Genomic DNA, 19318 nt, shown 5'->3' on the forward strand with positions numbered 1-19318 from the left:
TTCTTGGGATTCATATTATCACCTGGCGGAGTGCGTATGGATTCAAAGAAGGTCGATGCAGTTCTCAAATGGCCATCACCATCCTCCGTAAAAGGTGTGCAAAGCATGTTAGGCTTCGCTAACTTTTACCGCAGGTTTATCCCCGAATTCTCTCGAATAGTCCAGCCCATCACTGCCTTGTTAAAGAAAAACAAACGTTTTGAATGGTCTACCGAGGCGGAACAAGCTTTCCAGGATTTGAAGACTAAATTTATCTCTGCACCAATCTTAAAACACCCTCGCCCCGAACTCCCCTACATCGTGGAAACTGATGCTTCAAGCCTTGCCATGGGGGCAGTTCTATCACAAAAGGACCCGGTAACCAATCAGTTGCATCCCGTGGCATTTTGGTCCCGCAAATTCTCGCCTCCTGAAATCAATTACACGATTACTGACAAGGAACTTCTGGCTATCAAGTCTGCCTTTAAGGCTTGGCGGCATTATCTGCTGGGGGCCCGACACACCGTTACTGTGATTACGGATCACCGAAACCTGCAATATTTGAAGACCGCAAAAGCCCAATCCTCTAGACAACTCCGTTGGGCATTATTCTTTGCCGAGTTTGACTTCATAATTACCTATCGACCTGGTACAAAGAACGGTAAAGCCGATGCCCTTTCTCGGATGGGAGTGGAAGAACACTTGGTCAACCCTAAACCTGTACCAATCATTCCCGAACAAAGAATTCTGGGTGTAATCGCTACAGAATCCATAGAGGAAGTTAAGGATAAAACCAGGCAACTTGTAACTCCAGCAGACATACAGAATTGGCATCTGCAGGGAAAGGACTTTGCAGTAAAGGACAACTTATTGTATTTCCAAGAACGATTATACCTACCCAGCACAGATTTACAGAAAAAAGTAATCTCTTGTTATCACGACTCTTTAACGGAAGGTCATCCCGGTATAGCCAAGACCTCAGAAAAGATCAAGCGCTACTTCTGGTGGCCGTCTTGGAAAAAAGATATCAGAGACTTTATAATGTCCTGTGGAGTATGCGCCCAAAACAAGAGTCAAAAGGAAAGACCAGCAGGCCTCTTACGCCCTATTGACATCCCACCTCGCCCTTGGCATACGCTTTCTATGGACTTCATCACCGATCTACCTCCATGCTCCGGATACAATACGATTCTAGTAATCGTGGACTTATTCTCCAAGATGGCGCATTTCATTCCGCTCAAAGGCTTGCCAACAGCAGCAACTCTGGCCCGAGAATTTCTCGAAAACATCGTCCGACTGCACGGTTTTCCTTCGGTTCTAATTTCGGATCGAGGTAGTCAATTTATTTCTCATTTTTGGCGAAGTTGCTGTCGGTCGGCTCAAATTGATGTGAGACTATCGACCAGTCACCACCCTCAGACCGACGGACAAACCGAGAGGACCAATCAAACTCTGGAACAGTATTTACGCTGCATGCTGCAACAAACTGAAAAAACTTGGAAACATATCCTTTGGATAGCCGAGTATGCCTACAATAACTCTGTCCATTCGGGAACTGGGAAAACCCCGTTTTTTCTTTTGTACGGCAGTCACCCTTGAACCTCGGAGTTGGATCCCCTCCAAGATCTTGAAACACCAGCAGTAGACTACCTGCATTCTACAATCACCCAAGCCTTTAAGGAAGCTGTTTCTCACCTTCAAAGGGCTAAAGAACAATACAAGAAAGGAGCAGATCAACATCGGAAGGAAGCCCCTCACTATCAAGTAGGGGATCAAGTCTGGTTATCCACCAAATATCTATCTCTAAAAGGGCCACGCACATTCAACCCAAGATACCTTGGTCCCTATTCCATCACTACCATAGTAAACCCAGTAGCGGTCAAGTTGGACTTGCCCCGGCACATGAAGATACATCCGGTCTTCCACGTCTCTCTATTAAAACCCGTGCAACCTCAAACCCGACTAACCAAATCTCCAAAACCTATCCTAGTGGATGGAGAACTCGAGTTTGAAGTCAAAAGCATTCTGGACTCCAAGATCTCCAAATCTAAACTATTCTACCTAATTGACTGGAAAGGCTACGGCCCCCAAGAGAGATCCTGGGAACCTGCTGAATATGTCCACGCTCCTCGCCTAATCAAAAGATTTCACCGAACATTTCCTGACAAGCCAAAACCCCCGGAGAAGCCCGGTTTGGGAGGGGCCTTGAGGGGGGGTACTGTCATGATCTCTGCTTCCAAAAGGTCAGGGTTTTTTCCCAACTCCCTTGGAAGCAGATCCATAACCCAGGTTCCGAGTGCCAACCAGTCCCAATTGGGACCTTTTGGACCCAGTCCTGGCGCCAGTGGCACCAGGCTCATAAATATGCCCAGTCCCAGCGCTGGAAGCGCCGGGCTCATAATGCTTGGGTGGACTTACCTTCAGCAGACCATGCTGCTTACTTGCCTGCCAGTTGAGCCTCTGATCCTCTTCTGTTTGGAACTACTTTTCCTGTTGGGTGGGGCTGGAGCCACTCCCTAGATTCAGAACACTGGAACTCTTCTGGAAGGCAGGAACTCTTTTCTTACCAGGAACTCTTTTCTTACTTAGGCGTGGCTGTGGAAGGAGACACCTAAGCACTACAGGAGGCTATTTAAACCACACCCGGTGGATGAATCTTGCTTTGCGTTATTCTGCAACCTCTGCAGCAGAACGCTCATCGTGTCTTCTGCATCCGGTCCTGGGCCTAAGGAAAAAGGCTTACCATCCTGAATCCAGTCTTCAGCAACACCTATAAAGACAAGAAAGAACAGGTTAGCATTCCGGCATCTGAAAGGCAAAGGCTTACCATCCTGAATCCAGTCTTCAGCAACACCTATAAAGACAAGAAAGAACAGGTTAGCATTCCGGCATCTGAAAGGCAAAGGCTTACCTACTCTTCGTACGCTCCGGAGGCCTTCGGCGCTGCATCCCGCATCTGAAAGACAAAACAAGGTGCGCTTAAAGACATTGGGGAACTTTAATACTCACGTGCCATTACTCCTTTCCACATCTAATCCAGTGGGTATTCCGGCACCCTGCAGCCGCTCCGAACTCGTACCTGCAAAATAAAAAGACAGTTAGAGCGCATAGTGAAGCAGGCAACAAGCGCTTACTTACGTGCTTCCAGGCGCTTCTATTCATCACACGGGCTCCAACTTCAACTCACTTCAGCCCGTCATACGCCATCGCCGGAACCCTGCAAAACAAGAGACATCATTACTAAAGACTTTAAAGACATTTGAATGACTCGAAACTTACTGTTCGTGCAGTAAACGACGGACAGCAGTCCTCTGAAGTCAAGAGGCCTGCGCTACCTATCCAGTGAAGAAACTGGTTACAGCACCCTGCCCCGAGGCAGATGGAGAGCTCGGCATTCACTTACCTAAGGTGAGAGCGTTAACCTTTGGGGGTCTACAGGAGAGGAGAAGAGGAAAGAGATAGGGACACCCCAATAACCCCAGTTCATTAACCCCATATTTTCTATCTGCAGACATCTTACTCTACACGTCAGGCATACAGTGCACAGAGGTCCAGCCCAAAGAGCCAACCGGGTGCTACACATCACCTTTGAAGATACGGTAGTCGCCCAGTCAAGACCGGCGCCTCTGCGAGAATCAGGTGAGCGTTACACCAACTGAAATGTTGTGCACCCCACATATGTTCTGAAATATTCCACTGCCCAGGCACATGCTAACATTTATTTTTCCACTGTGGAATAGTTCATTTCAGCCTGGGACAATGCCTTGGAAGCGAACACCTCAATATGTTCTGCATCACCTTTCTTCTGTGTTACGGTAGCCCACTGGCCATACACACTGGCATCAGTTGTAATGTTGGTCTTCCACAACGGATTGATGCACTCTTTGACCTTGTCAACCGCCTTCATTTGCTCTTGGTGCCAGCTGTACACAGCCCCTTTCATTAGCAATTTCCCCAGAAGTCTCTGAGAACCTCAGAACAAATTTAGCTTAGTATTCTGCGAGGCCCAAAAACAACCTCAGTTCTTCTTTGTTCGCAGGCTCTGGGGCTCTCACGATTGCCTGTAACAAGTTCCTCTTCGGTCTGATTCCCTCCCTCAAAATCGTGTAGCCCAGCCACTCCACTTCCTTTGCTTTAATTACACACTTGTCATAGCGCAGTCTCACTCCTGCTTCCCGGAATTTGGTGAAACCTTCCATAGTACGATGTCATAGGTCTCAACTTTCTCGGCATAGATCAAGATGTCATCTTGAAAATAAGACACATTGCCTATATTACGCAGCAGAGAGGCCTTCATCCGCTGAAGGGCTGACACCGCCAAGGACAACCTGAATGGCATGCGGGTAAATTGATATGTGCCAAATGGTGTAATGAACGCGGTGAAGGGGCTTGATTCCTTATATAGGCTGTTCTGGTGGTATGTGTCCCTTATATCAAGTTTAGAGAACACCTTGACTTCCTTCATAATGAGGATCAGGTCATTTATGCTTGGGAGGGGGTAGCTGTCCGTGATCACCTCCTGATTCAAGCTGCGCAGATCGATGCACACTCTGATATCACCCGAGTGCTGTTTTTTTATAAGGACCACTGGGCACAGTCATTCAGATGAGTCTACCGTCTCTATTGTGCCGTCCTTCAACATCCTTTCTAATTGCGCCTGCAGGGCTTCCGTCGACGTCGTTGGCACCGGTCTCACCTTGTGCTGTAACGGAATGACGTTGTGTTTCAACATGATCTTTTGGACATAGTTATTTATTCTTCTGCTATTTTCAGAAACTAACTGGGGAAATTCTTCTCTGGACAACGGTGCCCCTCCTGTATTCACCAACAATACCGGGTCTCCTGTGCTGGGATCCAGCCTGATGTTCAATTTGGCCTGGTCATCCCACCCAAACACAGAAAGGCCCTCCTCTGAAAAATAAACCCTGGTCTGCGTCACTCTGCCCTTGAATTCAATGGTACTACGGATGTACCCCAATAGATTCATGCTGGGACCATGTCCTTGTACGTGCGAATCAGTAATATCATTAGGTCTGACGGGCAAGCCATCACTCTCGTATCATTTCCATCCACCTTCATTACGCATTGTGGTTTTTCCCTTCAGGCCTTCCCACAGTTCGTCATTATTATTGTGGGTCTCCCATCTTTATCTGAAGACTCCCCGTCTCTCGCATCTTCGCTCATCACCGACTCAGTCATCTTCTTACCTCGCCATTTACAAACTATCGCTATGTGGCAAACATCCTACAGTTCGAGCATTGTTCCTGGTTCGACGCTCTCTGTCATTCGCAAGGTGTCTGGTGCACCTGTGGCATTTCAAGGGTTCTCGTCTCCCTCTTTTCTCTTCTCTGGCGTTTTGACTGCCAATTGTCTTTTTTCCCTTTGAACTGCACGGCATGTACATCCGGTACTGGCAGACTTCCTGCCAATTCTGTGCATCTACACAACGTTTCCTCCACTGCCCTGGCAATTAGCCTTGTTCAGCTGCAGCTATTTCATACATGCCAACCCTCCCGATTTAGGCGGGAGACTCCCGAATTTTCAGTGAAAAATATAGCTATTTTTCACATTCTCCCCCCTAAAATTACTTTAGCCCCAATGCATTCCTATGGGGAGATGTAGTTCTCCCGATTTCCCTGTGAAAATCTCCCTCCCAGGTGGCTCTGAATGTTGGCATGTATGCTATTTCTCCAGTATACATTTATCCTGTACTTTCCTGTTAGTGTGCACCATCAACATGTCACAAATCCTTTCTTCCACATTATATTTGAAGGCGCACAAGGCGGCTAACACCCATCTTGGTGACATAGTCAAACACTGGTTTCGTAGGTTCTTACTTCTTGCTGTAAAATGTTATCCTGTGTAGTACGATGTTCTCTTTACCAGAGAACTGCTTCATAATCTTCTGCACCACCTCATATAAACACCAGCCAAAAATGTCCCGAACACTGTTTCAAGTTCCAGTTACCTTCACTGTCAGCCATGTGGGCGTATAGAACCAAAACATATATTTCGTTCCTACCTGAATACAATTAAATAACTCAACTCTCATAAAAAATGCAATTTAACTGTTGCCCGCAACATGAAAAAAATAGAACAATTTTTAAACGTTTTAGTGATATAGGAGTGAAGGCTGGATAAAACAAAAAAAACGTCGATCACCGCTTCACAATAACACAGCTCGGTCTGCTGTTGGTTCAGTCTAATCATGTTGTGGTGACACGAGCTACTACAACCCCTCCCTCTGCGGTAGGGGCGGCGCTCCAGCTCAAACAGCCAATCGGGTCAAGAGGGAGGTGCCCCCGGAAGACAGACGAAGAGCAGCGGGTTCTCGAATTACAGGGAAACCAAACATCTTATAACACCCGGCGCCCACTCTAGTGGGCCATGGCCAATGAAAACCGGACGTTCCAGTAACCGGAGCACCTGCCAGATGTAATTATTAGCAGCTACTTGTGTTCGGGGGCGTAATCCGCGTCCCAGCCTTTTGCATAGTGAATGAACGAGAGGGCTTCACCGGCCATGCAGCAGGGAATGCTGATCCGACCGGCATAGCCTGGTAAGAAAAAACATCTGTCTATCAAGAAAAACAAAAAAAACAAAAAAAGGTTCCGATGAACTGCAGTGTTTATTTAAGTTTTTAAAAAAGAGGATCAAGTATCTATGGGATGGAAAGGTTTCCCAGGCAGAGATGCGGACTTCCTTTCCATAGACTTGTAATGAAGGGGAGCAGAAAGATGCGGCATGTGTACAGACTCCGCCTTCCCTCACCAGCATCACATTCCCATTAATTCACAACATCATTTAAAAGACCCCACCGAATTATTACAGTTCAATGTTTTCAACCATCTGCATAACGACTGGTACACTGTCAAAAAGAGTGTGTGATGTATGCTAAAACTTCGTAAAGACTCGTAGTACGTTTTAGTGAATGTGGGAAGTTCCTCTAACAGATACGTTTAAATATTATGCTTCGTTCCCCTAATTTAGTATTTATACTTAACACTCAGTTTACCCATTTTTGTAAATGTCTAATGCCCTCCATGTTTTTAAAACATTTTTTTGTCAGAAACGTCCCCTAAAAGCCACATATTTTTTTTATTATTTTTTTTTTTTTTATTGAAACTTCAGCTCAGTATGCCTGTTAGCGAACTAACAGGCAACCACACTTTTGTTACAGTTGGATATCATTGTTCCTTTGATATCTACAAAACATTGACAGTTGATAAAAAAGAAAGAGGACTTCTTTCCCATTGAAGACATTATGTAACATTGTCATCTACTTTGACAATTTGTTTTGCATGAATTCCTTAAAGTGATTTCCCATTTAAATGTAGAGAATCTACAAAGTTCACAATGGCACAGGTCAACTTGATGTTCTGCCCTGTTACCGCGTAAGACCACCAGTTCTGGGAATCGGAATCAACAGGTGTAAAGTCTCCTAGATGGTGCACTCGTGTGATGATCGCAGGGCATCTTGTAATTAGATGTTGGATGGATTTGATTTGGAGATTGCAGAAACGGAAAAGATTGCCATTTGTTTTGTCGATGTGTCTTAGAGATTGTATTTCTCTGGTGTGCAGGGCATTCAAACGCAGCCTCAAAAATTGGTCGCGATGATGTCGTGATGGACACGTGACCAGATAACGACTTTGGACATTGAGTTTGTGCTCGCCGATTCCTGATCTCAAGAACGTAGGTTTTGTTAGTAACAAGTCATAATTTTGAATCCAGCACCATAGTTCAAATTTCTTCTTGACACATTGCGGTTGGTTAAGTAGATCATCTAGGCTTAGATCTGCGTTGGTTAGGACTGCTTCCAGGAGCTGTTGCCAAATTTTAAGTAGGCTTGGTAGCCCGCTTCCCGATTGATGTTCAAATATTTTATATGCCAGGTTTAGTGGATTCAGCTTCATCTTGCGTAGTAACATCAGGGACTTCCACATGACGCAACTATGCAGTGAGTTTAGTGAAAAGAGTTTAGTGAAAGTTCGTATCGAAGAGACAATATTGAAATGTAAGAAGGTAAGTGCAATACTCGACGCCAGAATAGACCTTCGAGCTGCTGCCAGAATTGGGCGTCGATATTCCATCCCGATTTGGACCCAAAAGTGATGGCTGGTAAGACCTTTTGTATGTAGAATGTTAGTACTGGTTCGAATGAGAGTTTTCCGTATTGCTTGTTTATTTTTGATGCTTGAATGCTAAATTGGATCATTCGATTTACAAGGTCCATTTTCCAGTGATGTTCGTTGATAGAAGTATTAAATATGATAGCAGATAGAATTTACCAGACTCAAAGGGATTCCGTTGATCTTCCACGAGAAGGCCTTCTGTTTTTTGGTGCCGCCTGCTCCTATAGTCACAATCTTGGTATTATACGTGTTTAATTCTAGCTCGTTCTCATTAACATACTCGTGCAGATTTGTTAGAAGCCGTTGGAGGCCGATCTGCGTGAGATCTAATAGGACGAGATCGTCAGCGTAAGTTATGCAACGGATTTCGATGTTGTTTATCTTTGGTGGAAAGCAACGGACAGATTCTAGATGATTTGGTAGATCAGCAATGAACAGTTTAAAAAGTTCGGCTGCCAGGGGGCATCCCTGTTTCACGCCTTTGTCAGTTGTTATTTTTTTCGATAAATCGCCTTGATTATTTATGCAGATCCGAATGGAGGTACTGGAATGCAACGCTTTAATTGGTTGGAGCAGATTTTGTGGACAATTCCAGAGTGATAGTTTCTGCCAGAGCTTTGCGCGATTGACGCTGTCAAAAGCGCCTCGAAGGTCAATGAAAGCCAGATGAAGTTTTCTTTTTGCTTTTATGGATTCCAATTTCAGTATGTTGAGGATCAGTAAATTCACCTCAACTCCAACTCCTTTTGTGAATCCAGTTTGGCGAACGTCATATATGTCATGATGCCTAACTCCAAGGTGCCAGACAAGACCCAGCTACCCCAGAGGCAGACATCATGTCTTCAAGGGAAGTCACAACAGCCTCAAGTTGTTGCTCTTTGGACTCAGTCTTGGCGCCTTTGGCGCCAGGCTCATATCGGGCCACAGTCCTGGCGCCATAGGCGCCAGGCTCATAAAAGGGGACTTTGTGTTAAAGGTGCTTAGTGTTAACTTACCTGATGCAGACCATGCTGCAACATCCAGGCCTTCTGAGGCCTGAATGGGACTACTTTATCTTTGGAACTACTTAACCACACGGGTGTGGTCAGGGGAGGAATACATACGTGAGAGGAAGGATACATACCTGGAACTACTTTGAAGGCTATTTAAGCCACACCCAAGCAGCAACTCACGCTTCGCGTTGTTCTGCATCTAGCAGCTGGACGCTCACCGTGTTTGCTCCTGCATTCTGTCTTCTGCCACTCCTGCCAGCATCCTGGAACACCTGCAAAGAGAGAAGAGAAGAGAAAAGGGTAAAGAAGAGTCCTTACCTGCTAAATCCGCATTCCGGAGACATCTCGCCGACGGTCCTGAAAAGGAAGACATCCATTTAAAAGCACATCGTATCGATCGCTGCAGCGCCACATCTCACTCACCTGTACAAGGTACCACCACGTTCTACGGCGACATCTGGACTCGCAGCCACATCACCGCGCCTAGGGAGAAAAAGACAAGAATAAAGGTGAGAGGGGAAAGAAAACAAGGAAACCTTAATTTCCATTACAAAGCTTACCTGTTGGGTTATTCCAACTTCATTTCGGGTCGGTGCCGCATCATGGCATTTCCGGACCCCGGCCCCTAAGGGGAAAAAGAGACATCAGCGTTAGTGGGCGCATGAAAAGACGTTACCCAACGCCCATTAAAGACTTACCTGATTTCTTCTGGATTGATCTTTGTTTCGGGTCGGTGCCGCATCCAGGCATTTCCGGACCCCGGCCCCTATGGGGAAAAAAGACATCAGCGTTAGTGAGCGCATTGATACAAGGACACTGAGAGAACTCTCATCAAGCTCACCAGAGTCTCATTCTTCGGTTCCACAGCTCTTCTCGGAATAGTTTCCGCACCTGAAAAAGAGACAACGAACAATTATTATTGCGGAATCATACTCATTAACAGAATCCTTACGGTACTATACCGGGAAAACAAAACTTGAACCCTCTACAATCAAAATCCCAGTGAAGTAACTGGATACAACGCGCCCCTGCATGAGAAGCAGGATGGAGAGCTCAACCTTTCAAACCCTAAGGTGAGACTTCACGTGGGGGTCGCAGGAGGGTTTCGTAGAGGGGTGAGAAGGGAGCGGGAGGCTTATACTTTCTCCCGCAGATTGTTAATACTCCCTTTCCACATACAGAAAGATATTCCTGCGAGCCAGACAAGCCAGATTCGAAGGTCCGGTCCAGCCCATCTTCCGGGTCCTGCGCTTCACCATAGAAGAAGCAACAACACTCCAAACCAGAACTGCGCCTCCGTGGGAGTAAGGTGAGCGTAACAATATATCTCTTCATTCTTAGACCACAGTTCAAGTCGTTGTCGCAGGAAAGAGGTAAACAAATTTCCTATCGTGTCTAACAGGGCAATCGGGCGACAGTTGTTAGGATCAGCCCGATTCCCTTTCTTGTATATAGGCACGATAATGGCCTCACGCCAGGACTCTGGAATTGTCTTCAAAGAGGACAAAGAACAGATCAAGGCTTCTATGAAGATTGAACATTGCTCCGCATTTTGTTTTAGCATCGTGTTTGATATCATATCCGGACCTGCAGCGTGTGAGTTTTTTAATGCGCGTATTGCAGTTATGATGTCATCTTGAGGGATTTGCAGGTCCCATGGAGTCTCAGTGTCGGGTGAGTCAGTCACTGGTTCGCTCACCGAAGACCTGAGAATTATTGTGAAATGAGACTCCCATGTGGATGCTGAAATTTCATTTAATGGTGTTGGTAAATTGCATGAGTTTCCTGCATTTAAAATAGCCCAAATTTCACGAGAGTTTTTTGTTACTAGCCTTTTCATCATTAGTTCTGCTTTGTCTTGTTCGATGATGGTCTTTTGAGATTTTAGCCAGTTTCTGTAAGTTTGGCATCGAACTCGGATAACTCTTTCAAGGTTGTTATCATGTGAGCCTAGAGAGAAAGACTTCTTTAGTGCTCTTATGTCACGGTGCATCCTCCTTTTTGCATTTGTTATTAGTTGGGATGAGAGGTGTCTATGGGAAATACCCATGACTCTATCAGATGTTTTGACAGTGATGAAGTTGGCCAAGAGTGGTGCATAGTCTATCGACTGTTGTTTTGACAGTGATGAAGTTGGCCAAGAGTGGTGCATAGTCTATCGACTGTTCCTCACTTTGCATAAAGAGTTGCTGATTTAAGATGTGGATTTGAGAATTATTCATCTGGAGTCGATTGCCTCTGGCATTCACAGATAAGGAGAAATCATAGGTCTTCTCTCGATCTGGCCATTCTAGTAGGCAAGAGAAACGCAGCAGATCGTGATCGCTGTTAATCATCGTGCGTACTTCGAGATTCAGATCTTGAGCAAAGAACGATTGAGATACCCAGAAGTAATCAATGATTGAGCACGATTTAGAGTTCGACCATGTTGTGCACGGTGGTTGGTCGCCTTTCACATTGCCATTGACCATTTGGCAATTTCGATTTTGTAGTGCCGCGGTCCACATTTGGCCTCTACTGTTCACCTCTTCAGTCAGTAAAGCAGAGAAATGCTTTGAGACACTATTGAATTTAAACCATGTACAATTTAGGTCGCCGCAGCATATGATTAAGGTGTTCGAGTAAGATGTTAAGAATTCGTCCATGGAAGATGTTATGGAGTTTAAGAAATCCTTGGTACTGATTTTATCGGGATTCCAATATCCATTTATGAGTAACAGAGGTTTTCTTGCTGATGGATTGTCGTTGCCAGTCTGCATTAGGATCACTTGAACATAGGGATTTGGGCAGCTTGAATTCACAATTGACCACCAGGTATTGATTTTTATTAGTGTCAACAGGCCCGATGACGGTCGCCCTTGTGCCATTTTGATGGCTGGGTTCATTAGGGTGACATAGCCGTCCCTTGAGGGAGCTTCACTTAGCCAAGTTTCCTGGAGGCATATGGCAAAGACATTTTCCATTGAAGCATCGAATCTGTTAAACAAGTGAGTGAATCCTCGAGTGTTCCATGAGAGAAATTCACATGTCTGGTCGATTACGGCTTGTGATGGCTACTTAAAGTTGAACTTGTTGTTCCGGGTTCCATACGTATTGGACGGTTGTCTTTGGGAGTCGATGTTGTGGTGACGATGGTCAACAGAAGGTTGGCTCTGCGTAACTCACAGCGTTGGTCAGAATGAGTGTCATTCGACTCAGAGTTCATTCCTAGAGTGCTTGTTGTTGAGCAGATGTTAATTGGTTCGAGAGTGAGGTCAAATCCAAATACAAGCAATTCATCTACAGCATTGCCAGCTGGCAGCATTGCAACCCTGTGTGTGTGTGTGTGCCGTGCGGGCGGACCACAGGCAGCACAGCGGAGAGAGTAGGGGGCAGGGGAATAACTGTCAAAACTACCCAAATCCTTCCTCCCTTCCTCCTCACCTTTGCCTTCGTGGGCGTCTTCCTGTAGAGTAGCCCTTCTTCTCCTGCGTGTTTCCTTAGGCTCTTTAGTTTTCTTTTTCTCGTGTAAATAAGGTCGGTCTCCACTGGAAGCCACGCTGTTGGGGAGAGAATCCCCCAGAGAGCGAGGCTCCGCAGGGAGACCGTCCTCCAACGGGGAAAAAAGCCTCCCGGCAAAAACCCTGTGCTGAATTGCTGGATTTCTGGATTGCCGGCTTGCTGGTTTGCGGGATTGTTGGATTGCGGGATTTGGAAGGAGACCTACTTCCCTCTTTGTGTAGTGCCTGGGTTCCGGACGAGAAGCCTCGAGGAATCAGACGCACTCCTTTGCCGACAACGAGGTAGCAGCCGGGGGATATAACCAACGGAATAGTCAGGGGAGGCAAGAAGGTAAGAAGCGAGGAAGCTGGAGCTGAAGAGGAAGTTCCGATACACGGGGTGTACGGACGAAGGAGAGCGGAACAGGAGAAAAACAGGTAAGAACAAGGTAGTTGAAAGTAATGAAGACAGAGCAGCAACCGAAGGGACGGTCGCGGGAGAGAAAGTCAGAAGCAAATAACGCGGAGCGTTAGCTCACAGAATGAAAATACACTAGCGTTGGCAGCACGGAGAAAGAACCGAAGGTGCAACGCGAAGAACGCCAGCACCGTCTCCAGTATAAGGAGTGGGCGGCCATCTTGAAAAAGCACTAGACCGCGCACTGCGGAACGTTGCAAGAACGTAACGACCCATTCAATGGCGTCTCCATGAATGCCACAATTTCCATTGGGGAAGCATGACAGTATGCCTCCTTCTCACCGGGGGGCCTCCCGGTTTCCCTGGGTGGAGACGATGAAACTTCCGAACTAGCATGGGAGCATGTATATGATGGTGGGGTTCCCAAGTGCGTTCTTCAATAGAGTAACCCTTCCAATGGACCAAGTATTGGAGCTCTCCCTTGAAGTAACGGGAATCCACTAGATAAGAGACCTCATACTCCTCAGGTTCACTGGGCTTGTTATATGTGAGTCGGGTGGTTCTTCTTCGGTAAGGATCTGGACGGTATTCCTTCAGCAATGAGGAATGGAACACCGGATGAACTCGACGTAGTTGAGTGGGAAGTTCTAACTGGAAAGCCACTGGGTTGATCCTTTTCTTGATCTTGTAGGGTCCGATATATTTTGGCGCGAATTTCCCAGAGTGAACCCACCGGGGTAGAAACTTTGTAGCCAACCATACCTTGGACCCTTCTCTCCAGGGTGGATTAGGAAGTCTTTTCTTGTCAGCCCATCTCTTGTACTCCTTGCGGCTAGCCGATAATGTATTACCGGCGAGCTGATGGGTTTCCTTAAGTGATTGAACTAAAAATTCAATAGAGGGCAATCTTGAAGGTTCAGGTAGTCCTACCGACATATGGCGAGGGTGATATCCATATGTACAAAAAAACGGACTCATTCTGATGGCCGTGTGGCGGGTATTATTGTATGCAAATTCTGCAGATGGGAGATAGAGATTCCAATCTTCCTGTCGCTGGCTACAGAAACAACGTAGGTACTGTTCCATAGTTTGATTCAATCGCTCAGTCTGTCCATTGCTCTGGGGGTGAAAGCCGGATGAAAGGGCCCTCTGAATACCCAACTGTTTACATAACGAGGTCCAGAAAAGCGAGGTAAACTGGGAGCCCCTGTCGGACACCACTGTCTGAGGAAGGCCATGAAGTTTTACAATGTCTCTAAAAAAGACTCTGGCTGTTTCCGGAGCCGAAGGTATTCCTTTTAAGGATGTGAAATGAGCCAATTTGCTGAGAGAATCCACCGTAACCATGATGGCAGTCTTCCCTTGGGAGGACGGAAGATCGACCACAAAATCGATCGAAATATGAGTCCACGGTTGAGATGGTATTGGTTCTTGTTGAAGTAGACCAAGCGGGCGAGACGTTTGGTGTTTACTGATGGCGCAAATAGGGCAAGTAGCGACATACGTCTTGACATCGCTATTGCAATTGGGCCACCAGAAATATCGCGAAACCAGATCCTGGGTAGCTTTCTGGCCCTTGTGCCCTGCCAATGGAGTGTCATGACACCAGGACAAAACAAGAGTCTGCAGTTCCTTGTCGGGAAGATATAAAGCTTGTTTTCTGAAGTATAATCCAGATCTTTCTTGTAACTGCGCTCCTAATGCCTGGGAAGGTTTATTGTGGGTGAGACTGTCTCTGGTAGCATTGAGAAAGGTATTGGCAATGATCCGAAAAGATTTGTTCGACAGTATTCTTTCAGATCTCCTCGTTGATTCAACCTCCATACCTTGGCTTCGGGATAAAGCATCAGCCAGAACGTTTTCTTTTCCCGGGATGTAAGAAATAGTGAAATCGAATTGGGAGAAAAAATATGCCCATCTGGCATGCCTAGCATTTCTGCATTCCATTTGTTGGAGTATCTTCAGGTTTCTGTGGTCTGTACGAACAGTAAATTGATGAACAGCTCCTTGTAACAGGTGCCGCCACTCTTCACAGGCTAATTTGATAGCCAACAGTTCCCGTTCTATCACTGAGTAGTTCCGTTCACTGGGGGTAAGAGTGCGTGATAGATAAGCCACTGGATGTTCTTTGTCGTCTGTATGCCTTTGTAGCAGTACTGCACCTATCGCTCCGTCAGAAGCGTCAGCCTCTATTATGAAAGGATGTGCTTGGTTCGGTTGTATTAATATGGGAGCAGACGTAAAGGCTTGTTTCAATGACAAGAATGCCTGATCAGCTCCGGGAGACCAGTTGAATGCCACTCCCTTCTTCAGTAGGGCTGTGATAGGAAGTACCATGTTGGAAAATCTCGAAATGAATTGCCTGTAAAAGTTGGCTAACCCCAAGAACCGCTGAATGTCCTTGACGTTCTTGGGTGTAGGCCATTGTAAGATGGCTTTTATCTTCCCGGGATCCATACGTATTCCTTCCTTAGTCAAGATAAAGCCAAGATAGGACACTGAAGAGGAGTCAAAAATACACTTCTCTGGTTTCACAAATAATTGGTTCTGCAGGAGTCTTTGAAGCACCTCCCTTACATGATGGTGATGTTCTTTGGGCGAGTTCGAATACACCAATATGTCATCCAAGTATACCACTACAGTGGAGAAGAGAAGATCCGAAAATAACTTGTCAATAAAACGCTGAAAAATGGCAGGAGCGTTTACTAACCCAAAAGGCATTACCTTATACTCAAAATGACCTAAGGGTGTCCGAAAAGCGGTCTTCCACTCGTCACCAGCCCGGATCCTGAGTAAATGGTACGCTCCCCTCAGGTCCAGCTTTGTAAAAATGGTGGCTCCTTGTACTGCCTGTAAGACCTCCTTAATAAGAGGCATCGGATACCGGTCTTTGATTGTTACGTGGTTAAGACCACGATAGTCAATGCACGGTCTAAGTTCGGAGGTTCCTTTTTTGGAGATGAAAAACAATGAAGCTCCAGCTGGGGATTTCGATTCCTGAATGAGTCCATTATGAAGGTTACTGTCTAAGTATTCTTTGAGAGCCTGACGTTCCGGCAAAGATAGAGGAAACATCCGCCCAAAAGGGATTTGTGCTCCTGGTACAGTCTCAATGGCACAATCTCCATTTCTGTGAGGAGGAAGGAGATGTGGCTGATGATCTAGAAACACTTCCCTGAACTCCAAGTAATGAGACGGAATCGGGTGAATAGAGGCTGCTGACAAGGACTGTGCAGAATCTAATCGAGGCGGAGAAATAAGTCCTTGAAAACAGCTCTCGGCACAGAAAGAGGACTTGAAATGAATGGTATTGGCTGTCCAGTTGATGGTAGGATTATGGCGGCGTAACCAAGGGATCCCCAGAATGATGGGGAAATGAGCTGCACGAATGAGGTCAAACACCATCATCTCCTGGTGTTGAAATATCTTGATGCTGACTGGCTCTGTTTCAAACTGGATGGGTCCGGAGGATAAGGGAAGGCCATCTACACCTTCCACGGGTACTGGCTGTAATTTTTTGCGAAGGGGTAGCCCGTTCTTCTCTGCCCATTGTATATCAACAAAATTTCCAGCGGCACCGCAATCCAACATTGCAATTACTTCCCATGGTTCTGAATGTCTGCTTGTGAGTTGAACGGGAAAAACCATCAGACGAGTATCGTCATTGGAAGGCGCCGGTAAGTGATTTACGCAGGGAGTCGATCTTCTTTCCCCGGACCTTCCCCTGTTCAGGTTCGGGGGGGAGCGTTTCCCTGTCGTCGAGGAGGTACTTCTGGACAGTTGCGTAAGAGATGTCTTTGAGAACCGCAATACATACAGAGACCTAGGTCTCTTCTCCTCCTTCTTTCATCCGAGGTTAACGGACCTCGTGTGGTCCCTATTTGCATAGGTTCCTCTCCCTGAGGGGAACCTGCATGTCTATCCTGGGAAGGTGGATGGAATATAGGCATCCGTGTTGCTGGATTTCTTCTGCGTTCTTGCCTCCTTTCGCCTATCCGGAATTCGATTTGGAGAGCCAGAGTCACTAGATCCTGAAAAGAAGGTGGTCTTCCGGTTCTGGCTATTTCGTCCTTGATCTCGTCATTTAAACCTCGGCGAAACAAGGTTTGTTTGGCAGAATCAGGCCAATCAGAGTTTACGGCGAGTCTCGTGAAGGACGAGACGTATGTTTGCACATCCAGACTACCCTGTTTGAGATCTATTATTTGTTCATAGGATGAGAACTGAACCTCAGGTCGTTCAAATCGTGTCTTGAACAATTGTGTAAATGCTGCGTAGTCATTAATAGCAGGGTCAGACTGGGTTATAAGAGGGGTTGCCCAAGCTAAGGCATTCCCAGCTAGATTTGAAACAAGAAATCCCACTTTTGCTCTGTCGGAGTCAAAAGCTCTTGGGCGGAAGGCAAAATAGATCATGCAAGAGTCTAGAAATTCCCTTAGGGATCCTGGATTTCCATCGTAATTACCAAAAGGTAGAGGGAGAGGAGGCAGATCTCTCCTATGATCATCACGAGTATTAACTTGCTGACGTAAGATCTGGTTTTCGTTCTTAAGTGTCTGTACTTCTGCAGTCAAACTTTGTATAGCCCCTACTAGCTCTTGATATTGTTCAAGCGAAGCCATTGATACTTCCTGGCGTTGCACGCTGTCAAAACTACCCAAATCCTTCCTCCCTTCCTCCTCACCTTTGCCTTCGTGGGCGTCTTCCTGTAGAGTAGCCCTTCTTCTCCTGCGTGTTTCCTTAGGCTCTTTAGTTTTCTTTTTCTCGTGTAAATAAGGTCGGTCTCCACTGGAAGCCACGCTGTTGGGGAGAGAATCCCCCAGAGAGCGAGGCTCCGCAGGGAGACCGTCCTCCAACAGGGAAAAAAGCCTCCCGGCAAAAACCCTGTGCTGAATTGCTGGATTTCTGGATTGCCGGCTTGCTGGTTTGCGGGATTGTTGGATTGCGGGATTTGGAAGGAGACCTACTTCCCTCTTTGTGTAGTGCCTGGGTTCCGGACGAGAAGCCTCGAGGAATCAGACGCACTCCTTTGCCGACAACGAGGTAGCAGCCGGGGGATATAACCAACGGAATAGTCAGGGGAGGCAAGAAGGTAAGAAGCGAGGAAGCTGGAGCTGAAGAGGAAGTTCCGATACACGGGGTGTACGGACGAAGGAGAGCGGAACAGGAGAAAAACAGGTAAGAACAAGGTAGTTGAAAGTAATGAAGACAGAGCAGCAACCGAAGGGACGGTCGCGGGAGAGAAAGTCAGAAGCAAATAACGCGGAGCGTTAGCTCACAGAATGAAAATACACTAGCGTTGGCAGCACGGAGAAAGAACCGAAGGTGCAACGCGAAGAACGCCAGCACCGTCTCCAGTATAAGGAGTGGGCGGCCATCTTGAAAAAGCACTAGACCGCGCACTGCGGAACGTTGCAAGAACGTAACGACCCATTCAATGGCGTCTCCATGAATGCCACAATTTCCATTGGGGAAGCATGACAATATCCAGCATTGCAAGAGTAGGGGTGGGGGGCACGAAAAAAGTCCTGCAACGTTTTCCCCCCAAACTGCCCACTCCTGCCCCAATCTACTGTTTTTGCAGATGGCATTTTAACACACCAAAAATGTAACAGAAACATATCTTTTGGAGCTCTGTCCTGGCGCTTTAGGGCAATGCAAATCTCCTAATTTGCATATGGATTGCACCAACAGAAATGTCGTCACAGAAATGGAAATCGCAGGGGGTATCATCAGTCTTTGATACTTGGAGGCACCATGGAAGTGACTTTAGAATTAGTTGCCATAAGTAAGCCAAGTGGTAAATAACTTTGTGGTGCAAAATACCTAAATTTCACAATTATTATATATTGAACAACTCTATAGTCATTAGGCTTTTTTTTAAATAACCGTATGATATATTAACATAAGCAATGAAATGAATCACTTACAGAGCTGCCGATAAGACACAGTGCGACTAAAGGATTTGCCCAGGATCACACACTTAGGTTAAACGGTGAAACCGGGATGTGGACAATTTAAGCAACTGAGCACATCTTTACAGGTTTAGTTGATCTAGATATTTATTAAGGTTTTGCTTTGCATTTCATGTGCTTAAATAATACTTTATAGCAATGTCTGGGAAGCAAACCACATTACATAATAAAGTATCCTTTCAACTATACACCGTATACATTGTCATAGAAATATGTTGAGCAATAAGAGTACAGCTTTAGTTTTATTCTCCCCTTCCTGCATGCAAAGTCGCAATAGCATCATGTAGATTAATGTGAGCCTAACAAACCCCCCTCGGGTGTCAAAGCCATTGTCATTTCA

At 46.2% G+C, this 19318-nt stretch overlaps 1 protein-coding gene across 5 annotated transcripts in view; it reads left to right on the forward strand.

The window, feature by feature from the left end:
• The first annotated feature begins 6269 nt into the window (after nt 1-6269).
• Nucleotides 6270-19318, forward strand: part of ABCA7 (ATP binding cassette subfamily A member 7) — a 2687121-nt gene continuing 2674072 nt past the window's right edge. For all 5 annotated transcript variants that reach the window (XR_011303245.1, XM_069647414.1, XM_069647430.1 and 2 more), the window contains exon 1: nt 6270-6538. The gene's annotated coding sequence lies outside the window, so the exon portion shown is untranslated. The remainder of the gene's footprint in view (nt 6539-19318) is intronic.

This window comes from Ambystoma mexicanum, chromosome 1p (assembly GCF_040938575.1).
Source record: "Ambystoma mexicanum isolate Mex_15411 chromosome 1p, UKY_AmexF1_1, whole genome shotgun sequence".
Lineage (NCBI taxonomy): Eukaryota > Metazoa > Chordata > Amphibia > Caudata > Ambystomatidae > Ambystoma > Ambystoma mexicanum.